The sequence below is a fragment of the Bactrocera dorsalis genome, chromosome 4 (assembly GCF_023373825.1).
Source record: "Bactrocera dorsalis isolate Fly_Bdor chromosome 4, ASM2337382v1, whole genome shotgun sequence".
Classification (NCBI taxonomy): domain Eukaryota; kingdom Metazoa; phylum Arthropoda; class Insecta; order Diptera; family Tephritidae; genus Bactrocera; species Bactrocera dorsalis.
In genome coordinates, this window is record NC_064306.1 from 33,704,732 (window position 1) to 33,731,964 (window position 27,233).

A 27,233-nucleotide genomic window follows, 5' to 3' on the forward strand; every position below is an offset into this window, starting at 1 on the left:
TCTGCAAAGTGGGCAAAGCTCTATACGAAACACGCGCCCCACAGTGCTTCGTAATTGAAATAAGGAGCTAATTTGAAACTAGGATATTACTATTTGACACGGGCAAGGGCACTCAAAGTTACACCATCTCGAGTGGAATACCCCAAGGCTCGGTCTAAGGCCCACTACTATGAGACATGATGTACGACGGGGTACTAAGAATCCAAATCAATCTCACATGCGAATGATCTTAAAGTTTTAGCTGTGGCTAAGCATTCAGATGACCTCTGGCTCAAATGAGCAGAAAAACGGAAGTCTTGCCCAGGCGAGGCGAGAGAAAAGGCATCACTTAGAATAGGAGAGTGCGAGATTACTTTACAGCCACAATTGAAGTATTATTACATTACACTCCAAGTTCAAATTTAAGGAACATTCGGAAAATTAAATAAAATATACTATGCCCTATCGAGAACGAAGGCCAATAGAGGCTGCATGCGTTCCATCCGGTTGCTACTCTTAGTAGCAAAAGCAATGAGTTCCATGATATTGGAAGCAGTACCAATACAGATTCGGGCGCTGGACATATAATAATATGAAATACCAATGGAAGAAGTATAAGCTTTCTTCAATCTGAGTAATGAGTGTTTTTAAGCAATGGTGCTGAAGTATTAGCCAGCATGATGCCTTCTGACATCCAGGGAGACGAATTCGCTCGACTATACCAGCTATCAGAGCCGTTTATAAAGCGGGAAAAAACTGAGAGAATCAAAAGCCTTACAATGTAACAGCTGCGGTGGCAAACCTCATTCAAAGAACGATGAACGCACCGACTGATCCCAGAAATTTATTCGTGGATAAATAGATTACATGGGGACTTGCTTTTCCACCTAATCCAAATACTGAGTGGTCATTTTTGCTTTAGAAAGTACTTGTTCCAAATTAATCATGTCATTATTCTTTATTGTCCGACATATACACAGTGCATTCAGTGCCCCCGTTTTTTAAACATGAGGGGAAAGCTAAAATCTACACTCGGCGGTAGGGTAACGGTGAAAAATGTGAGAACACATAAGCGTCAGCCCTCTGATAAATGGAAAGATGTCCTGGAGGCGTTAGCCCTGAAATTGACTATACTAAGAAACTCACAACAGATTAGGAATCAGTCAGTCCATACAATTGAAGAGACTTAAATGTCTTTTTCTCTCTCATCAAGTAATACCTTATACGGTGATTCCGTAAGAGAGACAACATTTGGGAGTAGGCTAGGTTTAGCGGGTTAAATTTCCGTACTCCGACTTTTTATGCTTCCCCTTACTATAAAAATAGCGTATGAAGTGTATCACTGCTGCACTCACACCCAAAGACCTGGATTTTTTGAAACGACGTCGAGTGCAGAATGCTTGTCTAGTTGGCTGAGAACCCTACATTTATTAAAGGTATCACGAAGCATGGGTTTATGAATATGACTTCGAAATTGTCTAAAATTCTGTGACTGGATCTCCAAATATGAGCCGAAACAGAAAAACTAAAATTGGTTGAAGGCACTGAAAACCATCCTAATCAAAGCTTATTAAAAGTGAACTACCATAAAAAACATATTGATGAAGTGAAAACAACAAAAATCGGTTAACGTGCTTCCGAAAATTCATTTTTCCCATAGATGCGAACGAAGTGTGAACCAGAAATGTCTCTACAAATAGCATAAAAGAAAAGAGATTATCTACAATCATTGTAAAAGTCGAACATATGTTAAATAGTTCATACTTCAAACTGTTAAGAATTTGTAAAGAAGAATGCCCCCAAACTACAACAACATTCGAAGCTTATTTATAATAATACTACAAAATGTCATATTAAAACCCACCACAAGCTAAAAAACCATACCTCCTCTCACTCCTTTATGATGACGCAGACAAGAACACCTCACAGATTTACAAAATAAATGTTCTTATAATTGTTGTTCCGCATAACCATCAAGTTCAAGGACTCGCTTAAGTCAAGGACACTTGCACAGCATTGCGAAACTGTAAACTTCATTAACAAAGTCGGTATGGAAAAATCACAGCACACAAAAACATGCCACAAACCAAAAACCGACAAAAACGAAGAAAAAAAGACGACAACTTATCTTCATATTCGTGAAGCAGCTTGTCAGGCGGCTGTCAAAACCCGCCAACTTGTAACTGATAAATGACAGTCAACCACGAAGGCTGTGCCACTGAAACCAAGCGACTAGGGTGATTATGATATCTGCGAAATCGAGAGGCTTGGCAGCGTTTGGCACCCAGCCACAAATGTACTCGACGCTACGGTTCTGCTTGGCGTTGGCAAATGGAATTGACACATCGTGTTCGAGGGAATTTAGAGTTTCTGTTCATGACGGTAATTAGCACAATTCTTCATAGAGCATCGCATGACTTGCCACAGGCACTTATAAGTGTGTGGGTGTGTTTGTGAATGTGGTGAGCTATTGACGCTCTTAACACTAGCAGTCAAGTAGAATGTTAGCACATAATTAAGACGCGCCAGATTGCGTGTTAATGCCTTTACACACCCACCAAAAAGGTGTATGAGTGTTGAGTTATTAATGTAAGATCTTCCAAACATAAACACACATACACTGATAAGTGTGTGAATTAGAGATATTCAAGGAAGATTTCTACAGTATAAGATTACGAACATTTGCACGGCATACGCTGGTGGATGAAATGTATACCGATTGAGATGTGGTAACTAATGAGATGCTTAGTATAACTGTAGCTACAGCATTTAGCAACGGAACCAATGTTAGAATTATCAATAAAAATAGATTCAGCTGAGTGTAGTATACCATATTGACCATATTTTTAGAATTTTTGTCTTACTGACATATATTGTCACTTTAACGAACCCTCCGGTCGTCTGGCGATGCGTCCAAAAATATTTTTACATACAGTTTAATGTTAATGGAGCTAGAAGAAACAACTGGCCAATATAGCATAGTGCCGCCATACAAACACTGAACAAACAAAATCAAGTCTCTCTAAAAAAACTTTTTTTTATTTGATGATATGTCTTTGGCGTAGAGTATTGTTTAAGGGCAACGGTATAATCTCTAAACAAAGGCTTTATCCCGAAAGTGAAAGAATCAAATGGAAATAAAAATTGTGTTATATGGAAAGTAGGCGTGACTGAAGTCCGATTGAATCTAAAATGTCAGGGGATTGCCGCTTGCAAAATTTGCGGGTCCCGACATTTGCAATTTTATATAAAAGTGGGCGGTGCCACATCCATCATCTAATTATGAAACCGGCTCCTATGAAGTTCTTTCATATCTCCTTGGAGGTAAAATTTTGCCATTTTTAACAGTACCGTTATAAGGGTAGTGGGCGAGATATCATCCGATTTCATCCATTTTCCCGCTGTACGTAGGAGCTCTTATAATACTTAAGCTGGATAAATATGGTTGTTGTAGCTTTGGCGGTTTAGAAAATATGTACATTAAACTTATCCGAGAGTGAGGCCACACCTACTATTTCAAAATTGTTTGCCCACACGAGCCGTTTTATATCTTAATTAAGTGTTTACTTATGGCACTATATAGGTTCTCAGTTGATGGCGTTTCGTAGTCGTGCCAGTGATCCAACGAAGTAGTATTTTTATTTTTGCCAAGGAATACGGTAGTATGCGGTATGTTTCATCAAGATATCTTAATTTTTACTCAAGTTTCTACTTGTATGGACGAACAGACACGCAAACAATCCTCAATACTACAACTAGTCTCGTCATCCTAATCATAAATACACCTACATACATACACGCATATATCTATCTCGATTAGTTTTAGCTGATACCTTGGAATATATTGCTACAGAATATAATAGTTTTGTTCATCTTTACAAAAATTAGGTGAAGAAAATGATTATAGTATGTAACAACACATTGTACGAGTATAAAAATACTTATGTTGTATAGCATTCATCTTTCAACTGTGGATTTACAAGGCGATACATTTTAGTTGAGGTGCTTACGTAAATTTCTATGTGTTTTTGATCACATAATTTGAGAGACCCAAATACTTGAAACCAAATCATTTTTTATATCCACTAGTCTTATATACAGAAAGCGTGTATTTCGGTAACTCATAGCAATGGAACACATACATGCATATGTAAGACATATCGACCAATTGATTATACAGGATACTGTATCTCTGTGTTAACAATAATTAATCCCGCCTGATTAATTGGCGGAAGAAGCAATAAATTATGATAATAAACAATGTAAAAATTAATAAATTGGGAATATAAGATAAGGGAAAATTATTATGTGATATAATTGAGCATTGAAGCTTTGGGCAATAGATGACCAAGTAGTAAGTAGTTAATCACATCCTACTGAGTTTTTTACATATATGCGTGTGTTTCTAAATATTAAGAGATACATGTACAAGGTAAATTGTACCTTTCATACATACAAAAAAAAGTATCACACAGTATACATTCTTTCCGGATTTAAGGAATTTTGATCAAAAATCAATTTATTTCGTTTGGGAAACTGCCATTTTGTCAAAAAAAATTTACTATCTTATTTCTCTAATTAATTACTCGATTTAACATTTTTTAACTAAATCTGTTGGTTTTTTAATTTCAGAGGATCCAGTTCAGGAATATAATGGCCACCGCAAAATATCTTTTTTGAGAGGAGTTTCCAAAGATCAGCTGTAGTTTCTTTCCAAATAAATATTTTTATTAATACTGAGTATTAAAATACAGTTAAAAGATATCATAATATGTGCACAAATTTTTGGATCACTAAGTTGAAAAGTTACCTCAAAAAAAATTTTTGAAAATTTGCGTTCTTCGGCCTTCTGCCTGTATATAACCCTTTAACACGATTCCCTGTCCAATTTTATCACATGTGATACAAATATATTTTCTTGTACCATGTGTACAGCGTCCATGTATCATATATGATACATATGATCAATATTTTGTTGGGAAGCTGCCTGTCCCCATAGAAAAATTTAATGTTTTAATTTCTCTAAATTCATATACATATGATACATTTTTTAGACTAAATCTGATGGTTTTTTCAATTTCGTAGGATCCAGTTCGTGTATCAATGGCCACAAATATCTTTTTTTTTACCGTTATATCGCTGTCAAGATCAGCTGTGGGATAGTTCCAAATAAATACATACTGATAACCTCTAAAATACACGTTACAGCAATACAATATTCAAAAATAAGTGTTGCACGTGTACAGTTAAAAATGAATTTTTGTATGGGGACAGTATATAACGTGTTAAGATACCCTCTGCTGTAAGCGCAATTGTGTCGATCTTCTTTTTTTGATGGTCATTGTACTTATTCTTTCCGTAACAAAAAGCACTTATTAACCTCTTAGTTTTGATTAAAAAAGTCTAAAACCAAACTTAGTAGCATTAAAAAAATATGTCAACTTTAATGAGATACCCACACACCCTTTTATATGAAATCGACGCGATAACTTTGTTGTTATGAGCAGAGAAATAGCGTATCGAAAGAGCTATAATTTCTCAAGAAAAGGCATACAATCAAGCCCTTGCAAAATTAATTGTTTAAACTTTTGTTGGCTTTCTACTTTATATTGGGCAAGCGTGATGAAGCGTCTTAAATATTAACGGCTTCAGCTTGTTTGCACACTTTTAAGCATGGCGTTTGCTATCATGAATAATGGCTGCTCATCTATAATTTATAGGACTTTTAAGCACACACAGATACTTACATCTTTACATACATATTTACACTCTAATCCGGTAATCGAATGTAATGACTTAAACGCTGCTAAATATTACAACTAACTGGTTATGAATTATGGCTAAGCTAAGTGCAGCGCAGCGGCAAGTTGAGAGCCTGTTATATACCATAGACTCACATAAATATACGCCATAGAAATATGTACATACATACATATCTGCCCATGTACCACAAACTCAGCTCTTCTCATTGCAACGACGACTTTAATATTGCTTTATGATTTTGCAATGCACAAGCACCGGCTAAAACCTCCCAGCTAGTCCTATATATGTATGCATATATGGGTAAGCTTCTGTGAATATAATTATGTATGGATGTATGTAGTTGTGTATACAATTTACTTCATTAGCTGTCAAACAAGAAAGTTAATTAAAGTAAACGTAGCAACGAGCTTGGAAGCACTAAAAGCAGCAGTGCATAAGCATCTCTTTCACATATACACATATATATGTGTATGTATACATGTATGTACTAGTTTACTTGTATTAGTGGGGATAAGTGCAACATGAGCACGTCTCATTGCCAACTATTATTAATGAGATATCACGCAGTTAAATGGAACACCCCTGGAACGTTCAGTGAATTATGTGCGGCAAATGGACACTTTCAAGAGTTATTCGGTAAATTGTAAAGAGAAAGTATTAAGTTAAGACTAAATGTAAAAATGACTAAGTGCAAATTTTAAAATAAGCTAAAACCCGTATTAGCAACCACTGGCGGGAAGATGCTCCATATTCTGGAACTTTGCCAATAAATGAACCTCAAAGAGTAACTATAAATAATATTTTAAAATATATTGTCAATAAAAAGCAAGAAAGAATGTAAATTCGGTTGCCACGAAGCTGAAATACCCTGCACGTGAAATTGAAATTGATTTTTTTCGGTCAGTTTAATGAATGATTTCAATACCCAATAGAGGCAACCTTTAATATCAAGTATCTCTCTCCCGAAATGACTTGTCATAAAAGTCGACATAACATAACACAATTTCTAAAAAACAAACAACAAAGATAAGATTTGAAGGCGCTCTCTAGGAATTATATCATACGTGGGTCAAACCACGTCAGGTGAATCCCGAGAATTTCGAAAAACCACCAATTTTGAAAATTAGCAACTCATTAGATGAAGGATCAAACGCATACCACTGGATTTAAATATTTCGTCAAAAATCAGTTTTTTGTTAATGTTATTGAAGGTTGCGCTTTAGAGCCCGATAAAATTATAAAAATATTTCCTTATAAACTACTGGTGAGATTTTGTGTACTCAAGGAAAAATGTACGTGCTATTTTATTAATATTTTTTACAGTCAATTTTGTCTGAGAAGCGATTACTGCTTTTCTTACTGAATTACTCATATTTTGAGAAAAAATAATTAACATCAGCAATGGGAAACCTAAGGAAACGTATATAGTTTGCATACTGCAACTCAAGTGAAGACAGTCTATCAAAAAATATATGTACTTCTTAGCTTGAGGAGAATCTGATTTATTGTTAAAGACCAATGACTTCAAATAACATCACATGAAGCAGTCTAATGATCTTAAATCACAACTTCTTGGAGGCCATACAAAGTCACAATTTCTTGAAATAATCAAATCTCCAAATTTGTCTAGCAATAATTCGGCTGCTGTCCGTGCTGTGCGACACATAGTCCCATCTTGTTGAAACCAGATGTTATCAAGATAAACTTCTTCCAATTGTGAACATATAAAGTTGGTTATTATCGATCCATACCGCAACCAGCTTCATTTTGAAAGAACCACGAACCGATCCATCATGAATGGATGTACATGAACCAAAATCGACATTTTTGTTTATGGTGTGGTGCGGTAATCACTCAGATGAAAGTTATAGCCTTGACAGGCGACAGCGTTAATCCAGATTAACTGCTCCCTTAACCATATTCAAATTTGTAAGTGACAGACGGCAGATATGCGAGTTTGAAACTCTCGTAAACAGCTGATTGTCATTTTTATCATAATTTCAATGAAAGTCGATAGAAGATAATGGATTGTTTCAAAACCATTTTTTATTACAAAAACACATCAACACGTTAATTGTTTTAAAGCTGTATCACAACTTAAAACTTCTTGTTTTAATACTGAAAGTTTGAAAAACAGCTGTCAATGTTGCTTGTTTTTCATTCACAATAGATCAAAATTTTTAACAATATTGCCAACGAAACTGCAACTAACTATCTAAATTTTTGCGAATTAATTGTGAGTTAGCAATTGAGGTAACTTCACTAACTTCTGAATTAATCGGTATTAACGCTGCTGTCTGTCAAGCCTATTATCCTCAGGAGACGATTTTCTTAACATATCGCTATCGTTTGGAAGTTGTTTCAAGGCAAAGTCTAATATACGATACTTACGCTAATCCAATGGTTTCAGTTCTTGAGTGAGAACAATTTTATGCGGATGCAAGACCAAATATTTTCTCAAAATTCATCAGGTTGTGGTTTAAGCCAGACCTAAGTCTTGCGTATATAATTCCACGATGAAATTGGAAATATTACCATCCAAAACGACACTTAGAAATCATATAATCAAACCTGGTATGTACCTATTTTTTAACTTCAAACAACACCTTTTATGCTCTCAAGTGAAAATAAATACCTAATTGGCATGTCAGTTTTTAATCAAAAAACATGTGTCACTACCTATAAAAAATGCGATTGTTTTGCGTTCTCAGAAAAGCGCATATTTATACCTCAGAAACAAGAAATTCGACAAAGAAATGTCACAGTTTTTTAATTACATGACTTGGAATTGCATTTACAAGAAAACAAAGGTGTGAAGATGGAACCGAAAAAAATGCAATCTAAATGTAAAGAAATTTCGCAGTCAAGTGCAGGTGCACACTACAACCACAAAGCCACGAAGGCAGAAAAGAACTATAAAAAAAAACTGTCATAATCGTGAGAGCGTGACCTTTTGCAGCCCGACACACCACAAAACACACTCACACAGCAGTACATACATGCTACATGTAGAAACGCTATGCAGGAAGCAGCATACAAGCCGAAACAGCAAGTGAAATACCAACATACGCACACAAGGAAAGTATAGCAAGCAGAAGAATAAGAAAATACTAGGAAACAAGTAAGGAACTGAAAGTTTATCGCATGCGGCAAAAGTTGGGTCAGAAGGCAAGGCTTATGATGCCAAAGGCTACACATGATGACTAGCACGCGCGCAGTCTACTTGTTTGTTTGCCACGGCGCTGCTGGCGATTGCCAGTTGCCAGCTGCCAGCGTCTGCACTTGACTAATGGCGATGTCAACAACCTCAAGGCTAGGCCTGGGTCGCCAACATGGCACACATGCCATCAAGTGCAAAAATACACAAAAGCTCCGGCTTGAGTATGTAGTATACAATAGCTGGTAGGAAGTGTATGGTTGTAGTGGTGCGGTGCGTTCGCTTGTGCATGAATATAGCGCTCAAGTGTAGCATATTCTTAGGCGCTTTGAGCGGCACCGTATACAATTCTCATAAGCAGCCAGCTTGTTATTGCTTTGATACGCGATGCTGTGAAGAAACTGTGTCAAGTAATCAAAGAAAACCGGAATGTGGACGGCGCTGATATATGCTACATATGTGTGTATATATGCACGTCTGTATGTATATATTTTTGCATGTATGTGTGTAAAGCACTGTTGGATATACTTTTCGCGCTTTCGATGCTCTTACAGCTGAGAACAGCAGTTTTTGTCGGCCTCTTGGCTTACTTTTCGTTTATTGTGTATATTTTTGTTCGCTTTTGGTTTGTTATTCGCCTTTAGCCACTAGCGCTTGACTTGGTATTCGCCGCGATTTGCTGTTGCTATTAATTCGTTTAAGTGTAATTAAAGTAGCAAAGCTACAAATTGGATTCTTTTTTAGAAAATATAATTAAAATCTGCTATAATAGTAGCAACATGGCAGAGTGGAAAATGAGCTTTTATAGTTTCTTTTAATTTTTCCAGCATTTCCTTCTTCATATACCAGTATACGAGGGCAACCCGAGAAATAACGGTTCTTTACAAAAAAATACATTAAAATATTTAAAAATAGTTGATTTTTTTATGGAATATTGAAAATTAACCGAGGAAGAATAAAATTGGAAACAGAAATCAGTTGCAGAAAATATTTCCTCAAAAGCTTGAATGAAAGTTTTCTTCAGAATTCTTTGGAATAAAACAAGTATATATTGTAAGTTTATTTCGACTACATTGAAGCTATGGTACACTTCATAGATGCATTTCTTCGAAAATTAAAGGATATAAAAATAACTTAATCTTGGTTTGGGTAGGTCAGTTTGTATGGCAGCTTTATGCTATGGTGGTCCGATCTCAACAATTTATAAGAAAGTTGTAGCACTGCTTGAGGCAACAATCTATACCAAATTTCGAGAAGATATCTCATAAAATACAAGAGTATTCAAGCAAGAACTTGATGTGTCTGGGTCAGTTTGTATGGTCGCTATTAGCTATAGTTATCCGATACGAACAGTTGATACGGAGATTGTAGATTTACCTTCTAGAATTATCTATGCCAAATTTCAAGAAGATATCTTGTCAAACAAAAGAGTTTTTCATACAAGAATAAAATTTCAGATCGATATCTCGAAAAACTCCCACATGTACACAGATAGATGAATGGATGTCTTCAAAGTTCCAAATTTCAGTTTTTTTCCTTCGTCCAAGTTCTAAGTTGCGGCTTTAACTAAAACAAGTATTTTTTCACTTTCACTGTTAAACTCTAGCCCAGCTAATGCGTAGCACACCCTCGTAAATATATGTGTTTTTTCTAGTCCACATTTATTTTGTTTTCTCCCTACACTTGACAGCCACGGAAATCAAAACAATAATGCGCTTAAGCAAATCTACATTTAAATGATTTTATGGTTAATGACTTGCAAAAAAGCAAATCTGTATTTAGAAAAAACGAAAGAAATTCAAAATAGTTGAAAGTAACGAAAAACGTATTTAAGTATAAACGAAAAGAGAAAACTTTACGAAATGTAATACCGAAGAGTGCTATGCTAAATGCCAACTACCGCTTCGTATAAGCGCAAGCAAAAACAATTGCCTAGCACATGCCAACAAATTTTTATTCGTTAACGCGCATTCGTTATGGAAATTCCCGACTTTGGTAATAGCAATGGAAAATGGCAAAGGAAATGGTAATGGAAATGAATGTAAACAATTCGTTTGGGCGCCAAAGTTGAAGCCATGGCTCCATTCACGACAAGCACACTTCGGAAACGGCGCCTTCGAAAGCTTCTAGACGACTCCGCTGGTGGCGGGACGAAAAGCAATTGCAGACACTTGACTTGGCAGTCCGCTTTGCGAAGAGAATTTGTACGTAATGGACGAAGAAATTTGCGCAAAGAAATAGCGGTAAGCGGGCAATAGAACAAAGAATAGTGAAGCGGTTCGTGTTATGTAAAATTCTGTACATAAAGTTATACCGGATACATATGTATATGCAGTTAGACAATTTTATCCGGTCCCGGCTATTTATTAAAAATTTAAAAATTTTTTCGACTTCAAAATTTTGAGCAGTGAAAATCCGGCATATAAACCATATAATATATATTTATGTCGACACATCCGTAAAGGAGCTAATATATATGTTTTACAAAGACCACATAAATTTACATACATATGTATATGTATCTGTGCAATCATATTCCTTGCATTTCTATTTTCTCAACTTCCCAACACTTCAAATTTCTTGACGTCTGCTTGCTGTACTTGAAGCTGACTGACTGGATGTCTAACTGGATGTACTGTGTTGCGGTTCAAGAGTGTTAAATAAATCGCACCCACAATTGTAGTGTTCTTTAGAAAACTAGCAACAGTGTTGACTACTTACATTAGCATGCAGCCTTTTTGACCTTTTCTTTGGTTGGAGAAGAGCTGTGAAGTGATAGGAAGTGTGCGAACTTGGTGCAAAATGTGTTTACGAGTACTTCCGGGTAAGGCATGTACTGACAAGCACTGTTTTATATATGTATGTATATATGTGTGACATGTAAACATGGCATATGCAGGCATATTTGTAAAGATATTAATACATATTTACAGGAACATTACTAATATTTCAGAATACAGAAATATATTTTTGCAAGCAAAATGAAAAAATATTAGTTTTGGTATTGAAATTTAGCTAAATAAAAGTAAATTTTCAATACTCATAACCAAAATTAGAATAAGAAGTTCGCAATTAAAAATCGAATAATAAATAAATAATAATACACGACATAATATTAATTTAAGTTTTAGAGTATAAAAATATTTAATATTTTACAGATTAAAAGCTGAAATAAAGACTCACATATTTCTAGCCGAAATACTAATATGAAAATTAATTAACTAAAACTATGGCAAAAAGTGCAAACGTTGAGAAAATACCAAAAAATAAGCCTCCTTTTCGGAAGGTAACTTAAACGGTAAACCACGAAAGTGCCGAGAAATAATTTAAAATTTTAAAAAATTTTAATTATAATCACGGGTTCAATATCTATGTGTTTTTATTCATTAGTTATAATTCAAATAATATATTTTTTTTAATCCGAATTTTGAGATTGAAAATTTGAAAATTATTATTAACTAAAATTGTCGTGATTACAAAAAAAATATATATTAATTTAATTTTTAATTGTTTTAATGCATTATTTGCGACCTTGCACTTACTTAAGAGATTCAGTTAGAAGTATCAATTCGACATTAGAAAGCTAATAGAAGGTTTAAGAGAAATTTCGGGTAGCCCTTTTATGTAAATAACCAGTGACTTAACCGATAGTTTGCTTGCAGGGTGCAAGTGAATGAAGCCAAGGAAGGAAATATGTATTATGTGGTTTTCTTAGTGTGAAAGTTTCGAAAAATCAATTTTGGTTGACTATTCTATTTTATTTTATTTTATTTTATTTTATTTTATTTTATTTTATTTTATTTTTTTTTATTTTATTTTATTTTATTTTATTTTATTTTATTTTATTTATTTTACATAGAAATATGTTTTCATCTTGAATTCATTAGTTTCTGTTAATAAAAATTTGAGACTTTTTGCAAATTATTTATGATCATCCAGTATTGTATGTATAACTAGTTGCGGCCATATATCGCCCACATAAATTATTTACCCTCTTAGTATAACTTAAAAAGGAGCTTAATTATTTCAGTCTTATCACTCTGCTTTACTTGCTCTTTACTTTACAAAGAACTTCACAACATACGCGAGCGGTCAATTGTCAATTATCTATTTTACTTCTTTGATCAACTGCTATTTTAAGTAGTGGTATTGAGTAAAAAAAAGAGCGGTACAACGCTCTTAAATTATCATTAAAATGGGAAAATAACATACTCATATTTTTAGCTTCACTTTTTTAATGGCATTTGCCAATTTCTATACTCTTCTACATGTTAAATAAATAGTAGCAATGCAAACTAAGTACTGATTTTGTTTTCTTAATTGTCAACATATTACTGTGCCATTTTTGCACTATAGAGACCAAAAGCACCTATAAATTATTGTGCTATTATTTTCTACATGCATTCCCTTGAATTTTTACACATAAATGACTCACCTGTACATAATTGTTGTTTCTTGTAGTCCAGCATTCCAAATACTCAAGCATTTTCCCGGTAATCCTTTTGGTATGAACTCCTTGCACTATTATTATTTCTATACCACACCACATTTCTTACATCATCGCACATAAACAAATTGATCATGCAACTTTCAATTTACAATTTAACACTTTTCTAACCACTTTTACACATTTTACACTTTCTTTTCACTATTTTATACGAAACTTGAAACGTAATGCTTTTCACATTTTTACAGCCCTTTGCTTAAAACTAAATTTTGTTAACATTGAGTATTCAAATATTTCCTTTTATTTACACCACTTATTTGCACAAATTTTCACTATTTTATCACATCAAAATTAGTTGTTTCATTAATTTATGAATGAATTTAACTGATTCGTGAATTTTTATGTCCAACTTTGCTATGCACTTTTTTCTTAATGAATTTGGTTAATGCCTGCACAGCACAAGTAACGGCACGCACTCAGTGCATTTGCATGCATTGCCTACGGTTGCGCTGAGCATCGTTCTCCCGCTCTCATGTTTTTATTGCATTTGATTTTAAACAGTTGTGACTTTTGTTTTTTTAATCTTGTTCATGCTTGTGCCAAAGGAGAATGCTTCTATTCAGATATACTTGACTTTGTTATTTAAACAGGGAGAGCTTGAAGAGCAAGCAAACATATTTCATCACTGCGTTGTTTATTAATTGAACGTAATATTTAAGAGAGGACTTTGTTTGCGAAATTCGTAAGTATGTATGTACGTATTTTGCGGTTGCCAAAATAATTGAAATTTAATATCGTCATATAATTGTGATGTGCGAAAAGAAGTTATAGTTATTATTTGCACATATGTATGTATGTGTTAAAAGTTATTATTCATTAATGTACATGTTGCATAAAGCTTAAATAAAACATATCATATGGGCTTATTGCATGCAAATTAAGGAGGCAAAATGATAATATACTAAGATGCCCTAAAATTACAATATCAATTTAATGTCAATGTTTTCGTTGCATTATATTTATGAATGTGCATTACACAAGAAAATATAACAAAATTTAATTATGGTATGTGTTACAAAATTAAATATATTTGTAGTTTGACTATATTGAAACTGATTGTTATGTATTTTGTAGAAAATAACATAACTACATAACTAGTAATCAAGATGTAGGAGTAAGAACTAAATTTATGACATAAAACCGAATTATTTATTTCCTTTTGATTCTCAACCCCACTGATCAGCTAGTATTCGTGAAATGTCATAAACGACGCATATTGACCAAATACGAAAAGACTTTTTCGACTACTCAATATTAAAAAGTGCATATAAGAAATTATGTTTTATTTCAGCAGAATCCTTGTCGTTCCTCAATAAACTTTTAGAAGTGGCTATTGTTATGGAAATTTGGTTTAATCATACATTTGTAACTATTTATTGCATAAAACATTAAGTAAGATTAAAATTTTAGAAGAAATCCAAGATATTACAGAAGTAGCGTAACAAATGGCTGAGGACCACTAAATGTTTCTCTCTAAATTATAGGTATACGTGACATAAAAATAAAGAAATCTCAATCATATTAAGTTATAATGCCTCGCGAATGGGAATAATTTAAAATCCTCCCATCTTCCTCCCTTCTTTTATAAGCAAACTGCATGCGAACGTAAATCAAACCAAAATCAAAGTGAAAGCGACATTTCTTTCAGTCAATTTGGCCACTTAACCACGCTGAAATCTTATTTAATTTACTATGGCCATCTCAGTGCGCGCTCACAGCCGCGAGAAGTGAGTATGAACGCCACCAAATATGCAAAGTAAAAGAGGCACAGCTTAATTTGATTGCGTATTGCGCATTTTCAGAGGAGTGAGCACATCGGCATCCAATAACGAGTGACGGGGCTCGGAGCTGAATGATGGATGGACAACACGGAAATGTTTTAACGTTTATATATAGTATACTCATTTATAGTGGTATACGGAGAAGCACACATAACATATTTGCCAGTGTTCGAACCTATTTATATAAATACCAGTAGAGTTTTAAAATGTATTTATAACGGAAGTTATTTTTACATTTTCCCATTATGACTATTTAAAACATAATTGCCTAATTATAGATGTCGAGTTTTTGATAGGATTCAAATACCTTTTGAACACCTAAAATTACAGAGTGGAAATTTTTCAGGAATCATCAAATACAGAAAATTTCCCGCACAAACTTCTCAGCATTATGTACAGTCCTTTTTGATGTCAAGCGAATGAAACTTCTGGTGTTGGATATCAACTATCCACAAAAACGCCCTGATCCTCTCAGAAATCAGCTTAGAAGTTTATTTTCTATTTTCACTATTCCACTACCACACTGTCTAAAAGTAAAAGATCCGAGGTGTTTTTGCAGTGGGACATACAAGGAGGAAATGTTGAGATTCTATCTCGTCTTATTCCGCACAGCTAATATAGTTGGCATGCTGTAAGGTATTTAATCGTATTGCATGTATTTCGATCTGACAGTGCCCAGTTAGAACTCCCACTATGATTGCAAGGTGATCCTTGCTAAGGACAAAGAGTTCCCTTGACCTCTTACGATTTACCCTGGTCCAAACGGACATTGCGGCAATATAGCAGCTGGTAGTCTTGTTCATTTCATCTGATTCCGTACAGTCAAGCCAAAGGAACTCATACGCGTTCCTATTCCGAAGTTATTGAGACTCAAGTATCTGTCCTAACAGGCTAGCAGTTTCCTACAATACCGCAGATAAGAATCTACCCATTTATTAGTCTTCACTACTTTTACGGCAGCCATATCCGCTTGGAAGACGCTGCAGTGTCAATGTGGACCTCAACTATACCTCACCGCAAGCTATAATCTATTAGTAAAAAGGCTCTTTTAATACCCGTGCCTCCTTCGAAAGTGTATGAACGGAGATGCGACAGCTGGGCTAGGTTTGGCGACATGGTAATCCAAGTATTTTGGAATGAAATCAAAAAACCGCCCATCTCTTCCCACCCGAGTCTTCTTCGAAGATATATGAACAGAGATATTTTGGAATTAAATCAAAGTGAACGAGGTTTCCAGAATAATCAAACTAGCTGTCATCATCACTGCCATACACTTCACATATATGTCCACCGGTGTTATACGTAACAGGACCACTGGTAAATTGTTTTCGCAATTGTATTCTTTTCCTACGCCCTTCACCAAACGAAAGTCCGTAAAACATTATAAGCTGGTTTAATAGAAAGAACCAAAGGACTATTTTCGGTGAGAGTTTCAAGCTTTCACCAATGGCTCTCCTGGATGCCTGGATGTTCTGTTGGATTTCCACGAGAGCTTCCTGTCTAGGATAAACCCTACGTACTTAACTCCGACAACAGGCCGTAGACGCGTTCTTCCCACTGATGGTAGATGCGTATCCGATAATCTGTATTTCCTAACGAATAAAACTAGTTCGGCCTTGGTAGAATTTATGCAAAAGTTTTTTACAATAGTAAGGTATTCCTAAGTGAGCTCATACATGGTATTTACAAATTTTCGCTCAACCATGAGAGCTACATCGTTCGCGTAAGCAATCACCCATAGCCAACTTCTACTCCAGCTCAAATTTTTATAAAAATACTCTAATGTCTTACAAATGGTAACCAATTCTATGCATAACTGCTGAAGACTCTACACATACATATTCATTGATTAAAAGAACTCTGTGCACCTGTAAAAATGGCGGACAGCGAATATGCGAATGACAAATTACTTCCGCTTCCGTTAACGAGTAGGCGAGCTACACTCGCTTTAAGCTTACACACACAAAAGTATATGAGAACGCGAAAACCGGTACACATGTGCAAAAAATGTACACATACATACATATAAATGTACGCAAACATAAAAAGAAAACACTCTCAGCCAACGCGAACGCACGCAAAAGTACACTTAGCGCAACACCCACTCACGGCCACTCATTCTTAACCGCTACTAAAGCGGCCACGACCGAGCAGGGTCATGCACTTTGTTGAAAACGTCGCTACTTCCAACTACCATACACTTACATAAATATGTGTGGATGCATGTTCTCAAAACAGGCAATCTGCCCACGCCAGTGTTCCGGCATACTTCAGCGCTGATCTTTTTCATATAAAGCCGCCATAGTCTTGCACACAATCGCGGTTGCCACTGCCTCAACTATTATGTTTTGCTATCAAATATATATGAAATATGGATATGTGTGCTTAGATAAAATCTTTTCTTTTATATTGCTGCGTTTTTTATAGCGATGTTAAGCGAAAGGTTAGATGAATGGAAATAAGAGAAGAAATAAAATTAGAAATGCATGTGTGGAAAATAATTTGGGCGTTCTCCTACCTGTGAGGGTGGCACCACCGCTTTTCCATTAGTTTCTGCAATGATTGTTGGATAACTTAAATGTGAATATGTAAAATAAACATACTAATTCACAAAAAACATTTCTATTGTCTGTGCCGAAAAAACAAGTCTTGTTTCAATGCCTTATGGGGACATAACTAATTTGTTTACAAAACTTCTGCTCATATCTGTTGATGCATACATCCAATTCTAAGGCCTGAAAGGGCACCCGCAGCAAAAAAAAATGTTTTGAAATCATCTGCGAAGAAAAGGAACTGCTTATAAAACCTTTATTTCCAGATTCCAAAATAAGTGGCAGCAATCCAAATGCGCTCCGTCCTTGAAGCAAGTCGTCGCGGCATTCTTTCCGACGCAAGGGGGATCTAGTACTGAGCGACGAAACGAAGCAGCTGAATGACCCCAGTGTTGTGCGCTGATTACCCTGGATGTGAGAATACATTCAACTCTACCAAATGGACAAACATATTCGAAGCTCTATATGAAATAAGTGCCCCTTAGTACCTCATAAATATCGCTATGAGTAATTTTGAAAACCAACCAGGCAACCAAGAGCTACCCAGTGTCAAGTGGATTGCCACAAGGTTCAGTATTAGCTCCTCTTTTATGGAATCTCGTATGTGTTGGGGTTCTAAGAATTCAATAACCAAAAAACGTCAAGCTAATCACAACTCGATGACCTCCATAATAAATGTAATGAAGGTATAAATGTTCTGCGCCAATGGTTTTATTCCATGGGTTTGGAACTGGCTGAGCACAAAACAGAGGTATTGCTCATAAGCACCAGGACAATTGAGGAAAAGATAACTCTATACTTAGGTTACCCCTAAAGACTCCAAACTGAATTTCAAGAATCACTTGGCATGCACAGCAAATAATAATTACTCGTACAACACTTTTTCAAGTATGATGACAAATAGAGGTTGTGTGTGCTCCAGCCGTTGACTTTATACTACGCTATGCTACAAATATGCTGCTCCAGTATGGATACAGGCACTAAACATAAAAGCGAATGCCAAACCAATAAATGCGGTGCATAGGCTCCCGGCTACAACAATTGTTTATTTAACTATACCAGCGCAGCAGCTGAACTACTCCAACTCCCATATATTATGTATAATTATTTTTGATTTTCTGACAAATCTTATATCGAATTTGTCAGTCAGTGTATTGGTTATATAGGTAATGTGATCAAATTGAAAGGCCGATTTTGTCTATTTCATCTCCTTCAAAGTAATCCCCTTCCGCTGAAAAGGTGAAGCTTTTTAGTCTGTTCACTACCAATACCTCAAAAGAACTTTTCTGGTCTGCACTGTGTGGCTGGTGATACTTCTCTTATGGGACTTTGTCCAGTCATGTGGAACCAACTGTTGAGGTAAGATCATGTTAGATTTCCTCCGCGCAAAACAAATTTTCGCCTTAGTGGTATCAATTTTTTTATCTATCAGATTCTTTGGCGCTAGCGTACAAACTTAACGCCAATACAAAGTAGCGCTACCCATTTCAGAGCCGACATTCCACCCAATCAACGCTTTATACAGCTTTAATAATGCTTTTTGGGAAGCAATACGCCCGCAGTACACCCAATCCACATAAACACACACACATACAAGGTAGAACTGTGGATGAAGAGCTCACTGAATAAGTTGTTGAACTCAAGGGTTAGCGTGTGCACCTGACATTATGCCAAGAAATATTTTATTTTCACATTATATTTCCCATCGTTATATAAACGCTTTTTATTTTATTATGCATTTTTTATTTGTCAGCATATTATTGGTTGGGAGGAGCTTACCAGCTAAGCGTATAAATTGAAAAAGAAAAAATAAAATAATCCAAACGAAATTCACACGCCCTCGCACGCGCCATAATTAATGCCAATGGACTTTTGCGGCTTCTGATCCACCACTTTCAACCCCTGCCGCCGCCTAGAGGCTTCGCTGTTTCGATTATTAGCGTTATTTACAAAAGTAATTCAAACGAATTGCTTCGTTATGACAGTGAATTTTATTTAACAACTAACTAATGACTTTGAAGGGCGTGTCGGCGTATTTGATGGCGTTGCGGCCATCAAATTTGCCAAGTCGTTCCCTGGCGAAAAGGTGTGCGCTGTCAATGTCACAGCGCAACAACAGCAACAACAACGGATCTAAGGCAAACTCAAAGAGTTGGCAAACAATCGCATTATGATAAAAGCGAACGACATTCGCCCTCAAGTGGTCTTTTATTATTACCTACGCAGCTTGTTGGCGAGATGTTTGGAGGCGTGGGCACAAACGGCAAAGCGATAAAGAATAGTGTGCTACGAGGGAACCATATAGAGTTCAAAGAAAGAACTAATAATAGTGAATGCTAAAAGCTCACGCAAATGAAATTTCAACGGGTTAACGGCAAATGATAAGCAAATGTCAACACACGTTGTTGACAGCTAAAACGACGTTTTGATGTAAGAGTTTAGGCAGAGGAATATTAGCAAACTTTAAGAAATTTAGAGTGAATTTGTGTACATTTTGTGGAAATGTGAATTTGGAATTAGTTATAAATAATATACAGTTTATATAAAAGAAAAAATAACCCCTCAACACGCAAAAGAAATAAAAAAAATATTTGTATAATAGAGCTCGTTTACTCGTTTCGAAAATAGAACTCAGGGAATTTTATTATAATTTGCAGTACAGTATAAAAAACAAAGCAAGTGCCTTTTCTAGATGCCTCGATCAACCATTTGCAATACAAAAAAATATTTTGATATATTAGAAATTACTGTATTAAGGATCTGAAAAAGATTTTCAAAACAACTGACAAGTCAGAAAAGTTCTTACAACGGCTGAAATTCATTTCCGGATAAAGTCGCATGCAGAGCTATCAGAACAAATATGTATATGCAGCTATATTTTTAATTCCTCTTTCACTTACAAACCAAGTGATTCGGTTTGAAAATCGTATTTGCCTCTACCAGAAATCGAATAATTTTGATGTGATATCGTAGTGAAGTGCCTTCTTCTGAAAACTGAATTCGCATATTTTAGTGTAATTTGAAAATAGAAAACTTATAACCAGTCGGGTTTTCTCTGCGAACATGCCAATACGAGATGTAAGAGCGGTGTAAGGTTGAAAGGGCAGTTTTCTGTCAACAGCTCTCCATTAATTTCAGCTTCAGGATACCACACTAATGTAGTATTTTTCAACAAATGGCTGAAGTTATAGTAGCGGAAGAAGTACTGCTTAAAATGCAGAGAAGTGTCCATTAAATTCAAGAGCATAACGGCAATGCAGACCTTAAGTGCACTCAAGATGTGTCAAGTAGTGTCCGACCTCACTACCAACAGCATCAAGTTACTGCCTGGCCATAGCGGAAACACTGCAAAATGCAAAACTTATGAGTTGAAAAAGAGCACACTGACCCCAATCTCAATAGACTGGGTCGGTGGTCCGTTGGCTTCTTGCATTATACCACTTAACCTGCAGACTATGAGCGCAGTAAGTGTTAGTTCGCAGCCAGCACCTATGCAACAGCAATATCTTACCGGTCTATAAAGGATCTTAAAATATTCTTTGAATTAATCGCTCTCACTGCAAAGATAGGTCAATGCCCTATATGTGCATTCGTGGTGAGACTAAAGATTTTGGAGGCCACTGTCAAAGCTAGTATCGAGGAAAAATGGGTAGAAATAGCTGGATACTTTCCTCTCACTGTCTAACTTATTTGATATGCTTAAAGTTATTGGTGATTTGGTTAAACGTAAGGAATATTGTGACAAAAAAGTGCCGGGAAATTGCAATTTAAATTCCCCTTGAAAATATTTTTCAAAAAAAAATTGCAAAATGTTAGAAAAGGATGATTTTAGTTCTATCAAAAAACACAAGTCTACGAGTAGTACAAAGCTTTTAAAGACGGTCGTGTGATCATTAACGACATGCCTCGTTCTGGACGACCCCTACCGACCTCTCTAATTGACGACGATATTAAAAAGTGAAAAGGATATGGTGCTTGAAAATCGTCAGGTAAGTGTGAGAGATGGCAAGAGAGCTTCGACATTCCTGAGTCCGTCCGAGTGCTTTTGTGGATATTTTGCTCCGACTTTCGTCCCCAATAATACCGAATTTTTTCAAAAATAGTACCGTGAATAAGTCTCTTTGAAACATTCCTGATTGTACAAATTTCGACCCATACATTCATTGAGAGGCATATTAATTGTCAATGAGACATAGGTTCATGAATTTGACATGCAAACAAATTAACAGTCAACGGAATGGAGGCATAAAAAACGAGTCGGAACGAAAAATCCACGCCAAAGCGGCTCCAAAATCATGTTCATATTTGATATTCGTGGTTTGGCGCATTATAAATTTTTTCCAGGAGGACCGACGGTCAATAGGAAGTTCTATTGGGGTTGTATAGAAGTATTTCCGTGAGAACCTCAGTCGCAAACGCCCCGAATTGAGGTAGGACAATTCACCACATTATATATACAATATATAAGGTAACGAATTCAAATTAGTGCATTTTTAAATAATTTCAAAAATATACCTACAGTTTTACATACATATAAGTGTGAATTTCAATCATAATCATAATGGTCATATTATATGTAAATAAAAAACTTGATAATTTCTAAATATGTGTAACTATAAATGCAACTTTCTGCTATACAATGTTTATTTAAATTAATATTTGGGTCAACATTTTATTTGAAATTGCCATAGGTATTATGAAATTCAATCAAATAACTGTACATAATTGTGAATATACACACTATACATATGTACATATACAAAATCATATGAAATAAGCAAAGCGTATAATTTTAACCCACATACGCATATTAACATTCTAACCATTCAAACTATGTAGTGCTGAAAGTAATGGCAGTGGCAATAAGCCACTCTTAAACGAGCTTACATCGTCTAAGCGCAACCGCTTGCCAAGCGCTGTACGCACGCATTACCCGAATGTTGGCCACACATCTGCAACCAACAACCAATGCCGCAATCAAACTAATACACATCATATATTTGTTGTTGCTACTGTTTATTTATGGTTTATGTCAATATTAATTTATTATGCTAAAATTTCCATTGAATATCTGCAGTTAGTTACGTCGACATGTGCGCTTGTATGTGCAAATTATATTTCGTTAACATAAAATATTTACGCAATTACAAATTACAAACACCTAGAAGGCCATAAACATGTAATTACACACACATTGACGTACATTTGTCCTTTGCCATTTTATATTTTATTTAAGTGAAATCAGATTGCTACTATGAAATTAACGAATTGGCAGCTCTAAATTGTAAACACACAAGTACAATGCGAGTAATGAATGTCTGAAAGGTCTAAGTTTGCTCTAGTTTATTAATAACTAGTTGGTGACTAGTTAGGAAATATTTTAAGATTTATTAAGCCACTATTTTCTACCTTCTACTTTCATATTTGCACACGTCTTTTTTACTCAATAGCTGCTCATTTTTTTCCGGAACCGCCAATATCCGACCGATATAGCTTATACTTGCCATACAAACTTATTCGATCGAAATGATTTTTTTGAGGGGGGATACATCCATACAGTTATCCATTTCACAGAGCTGCGAACTAATTTCATCGCAAAGAGTCAACCAAAACGCGAGTCTAATGTTTGGTTGGCGGACAGGCGAGAGTCAATGCAGATTCATATTGTATTATGGGTATATATCTGCGTACCTAATACAAAAGAGTAAGTGCGATTATTCGGATTCCCGCAAACCTATAATTGATCAGATAAACAGTCCGTAAAAAAGCATCTCCGAATAATATAACCGTTATTCTAGACAACTAAATTTAATTTCAAAATTTTTTAATTAAATTCGTTACTTTTTTCAGTAGCCTTTTATTTGACAGATACACTCGTGAATCGAAGGCAAGCTCTCATTTGATTTTTTGTTCAGGTTTTGTAGGCCGATGGTTAGCATGAGGCTATTTCTGTTCTCAAAAATGAATGCCAGTGGATGAAGACATAACCGTTCAAAGATGACCGTTACCACACCATAATAATCAACTATTTGATGCCTGAAATTGAAGCTCGTGATCAATGGATTTTATTGAAAGAACACTTCGGTGAAGCAGATAATTTTTGCGTTTTGGATGCTACAAACTGGTGGCTTAGCCCCCAAAGTCATGTGATATCACATGCTCGACGAGCCCTCAAAAATTGGACTCAATGGATAGACCACCTGAGAAGTAGCTACGGTCAACATTTGAAAAAGATAGTCTTCAAAAAATAAATTCCAAAGAATGTTATTTTGAATGATAATAAACATTCCCCATTAAATTTGAAGTTTCTGTGTTCTTTCTTTAAAAAAGCAGGGCACTTCGAATTTTATCACTTATTCTTACTAGCTGGTGCTAATTCCGGCCGATATTATTATAATTAGAAAACAAGTAAGGACGGGCTAAGTTCGGGTGTCAACCGAACATTTTATACTCTCGCATGATAAAGTGATAATCGAGATTTCATTATCCGTCATTTACAATGTTTTTTTTATTTTTTTGTAAAAGTTTAATTAAAAATTAAAATTTATCTATAAAATAGTAAAGAAAAAAGCCTGGGTGTGACAGCTTCCTTCTGCCATTCTTCTTTCTTTCTTTTCTTTCGTAAAATTTTAGTGTTTCTGACGTTTTTTGTTAGTCGGTTAACGCAACGTTTAGGTAGGCCTGGTTATTATGCCGATTTTTTCTTCCATTTTCGAACTTGTATAGGAAGTGCCTGAAGGAAACGGCTCTATAGAGTTTTGGTTGACATAGCTATAGTAGTTTCCCGAAGAGATGTATCAAAATACTTAGTAGGGGGCGTGGCCACGTCCACTTTTCCAAAAAAATTACGTTCAATATTCGCCCCTCCCTAATGCAATCCTTTGTGCCAAATTTCCATTTTTAATCTTTATTTATGGCTTATTTATGACACTTTATAAGTTTCCGGTCTCCGCCATTTTGTGGCGTTGGCAGTGGGCCGATTTTGCCATCTTCGAACTTAACCTTCTTGTGGAAGCCAAGAAATACGTGTACCAAGGTTTCAACATCATGATATTCTCTAATTTATTTCAACTCAAGTTACAGCTTGCACGGACGGACGGACAGACGGACGTACGGACAGACAGACCATCCGGATTTCAACTCTATTCGTCACCACTGATCACTTTGGTATATAGTAACCCTATATCTGACCCTTTTTGAGTTTTAGGACTTACAAACAAACCGTTCGAATGTGAACAAAACTATAATACTCTCCTTAGCAACTTTTGTTGCGAGAGTATAAAAAAAATTTAACGAAGACCAAACTTGCAGGGTCTTTCCTATCTAGGTTGAGTAAAGAGCAAGCCCAAAATTAGTGAACTTCACTATATTGACAGTAAAAACTTTAAAATACATGAATTACTTGTCACAGTTTTGATGAGAAAAATGATGCGAAAATATCTAGACAATTCTATATGCAGACATTCGCAGGTTGGTTGCAGCTGCTATTAGCCGGACCAATAAATTTGTGGCTAATTCTATGCAATTTGTAGGTATGTGACGGTCTGTTTGTTTCATACCTAGAGCTCTAGACACCACCACGAACAGGCGTCCTCTCATCTTATATTCCCCCCCACATATTGGGAGATTATTAGCTTCACGAAAAGTCAGGTCTATTTACCTTAGCTAATCTAATATTTACTGAAAAAAAAAAAAAAGATAAAAATTCAAAATATAGTTAGTCATTATGCCAATAAGCGCTTTTTTGGATCGATTCAAAAACTAAATTCTCTCTTGAAATGTTTAAGCCAAGCAATACATCTCACAATAGTACCTGTTTGAAGGAGAATATTCTATAGAAATAAGAGCTATAATACCAATAAATCATAAGGCCAATCAAAAGAATTCTGTGAAATATTTTTGAATCTAGATCATCGAAAGATAACCTTGGGATACGTCATTCTGATGGTTAAGGGTAGTGCAACTGCTACTAGGTGAACAAAGTTGTAACAACATTATGACACATAACAACAACGTCAACTATAAAAAAATCAATAAAACTAAGCAAATATGTGAGTACAAACGAGTATCTAAACAATGCGGCTCATTAATTAAGCATATATTTAAATTATTTTGTAATTAATTTTTAATTGTGTAAAAATTATGAACTCATTACTTAATGATTGTAGACGGTTAGCAAATAGTAATAATAAATAATACTATATATATTTACTTATACGCACGTGGGTTTGAATACATACATACTCATAAATAATTAACTGAAACCCGGAGTTGCATGATAGTTTTAATGCTAATGATCAAATTTAATTTTTGTTTCACACTTACATTTGAAAAAAGATTTCTTATTAACGAAATTATTTATATTTTAACCGCAGCAAACTTTACAAATAGTTTGCGCGTTTTCATAACTATCCTCTGGAATAACGGTGACATAAATTTGGCTTCATGCAATTACGTTGTCAACGCAACCGCCGGGCTGTGTTTGACTGATTATCCAATACACAAACAAAGTGAAAGTTTTTTGCATTAAATATGGCAATTTCTACCGTTATTAATACATGATATAATCGCTTATTAATGCTCTAACAAATGAAGCAAAGTGGGCGGCTTGTTGTCAAACAAATAAAAAGGGAGTAAAAAATCGCGATAAAAACGTGACTGATAACTTTTCGAAGCAATTATATCAACGCTTTTGAAAACTTTACAGCAGAAAAACTATACAGTAAAAAAAGTCAATAAAATATGTCGCATTAGGTGCGAACTACATCTGCATGTTATGTGGAAGGCTTTTGTAATTGGAGCTGTCCGAAAAAAAGCTTCAATTGGTCAGCAAATTTCTATGGATTCGGAAATATCTGAAATCACCTTAACAAAAAAAAAAAATAATAGGCCCCGTAGTTACTTGATAACCAAACAATTTATCAATAGACCCACACAGTCTGACGGTCTAGTTTTTTTATATTCTTATTAAATTCTGTAAAACCACTAAAATGTTATTCTAAATTTTCAAGTTGATCGCGTAACAGTTTCGGAGATACAGCCTTGCGAACTTGTGCGCTTGAGGCTAGCTAGGATATTTGTGCCGTCTTTAAAGGCGTTTTTTTTTCGAAACTAAGTTTTTGAAGTCTATTGGCAAGATTTCTCGAGAACTACTCAACCGATCTTCATGAAGTTATACACAGATCTTTGAGATACAATTCTTAAAGACTTGGATTAAGGATCTTCTTCGATCATAACTATTTAAAACAAAAATGTTTCGAATTTTCCACTGAAATTTTAATTTTCTTTTTCTAAAAATGTCTTCCAAAAATCCAATTTTCAGTTATTTTCCTTCGTCCAAGTTATTAGTTAAGATTTTAACTAAAACACGTATTTTTTCACTTTAGATGATTCTGCAAGGTTATCTTGTCAACGCGGGCGCATTCTTTTTTGGAGGGGTTATAGGAAATGGCATCGCAATGGGCGAGTTTTAATATTTTTTTCCAAAAATTTCA

The 27,233-nt window shown here is 35.2% G+C and overlaps 1 protein-coding gene across 6 annotated transcripts in view; it reads right to left on the minus strand.

Annotated features, from left to right (window-relative positions):
• The window catches only part of LOC105227269 (zwei Ig domain protein zig-8), a 446,139-nt gene that overhangs the window by 324,111 nt on the left and 94,795 nt on the right, over positions 1 to 27,233 (minus strand). The window contains exon 1 of one of the 6 annotated variants that reach the window (XM_049456150.1): positions 13,335 to 14,758. The exons of the other annotated variants lie outside the window; for them this stretch is intronic. The gene's annotated coding sequence lies outside the window, so the exon portion shown is untranslated. Of the gene's footprint in view, positions 1 to 13,334; positions 14,759 to 27,233 lie in introns of those variants that run through there. 6 annotated transcript variants of the gene reach the window in all.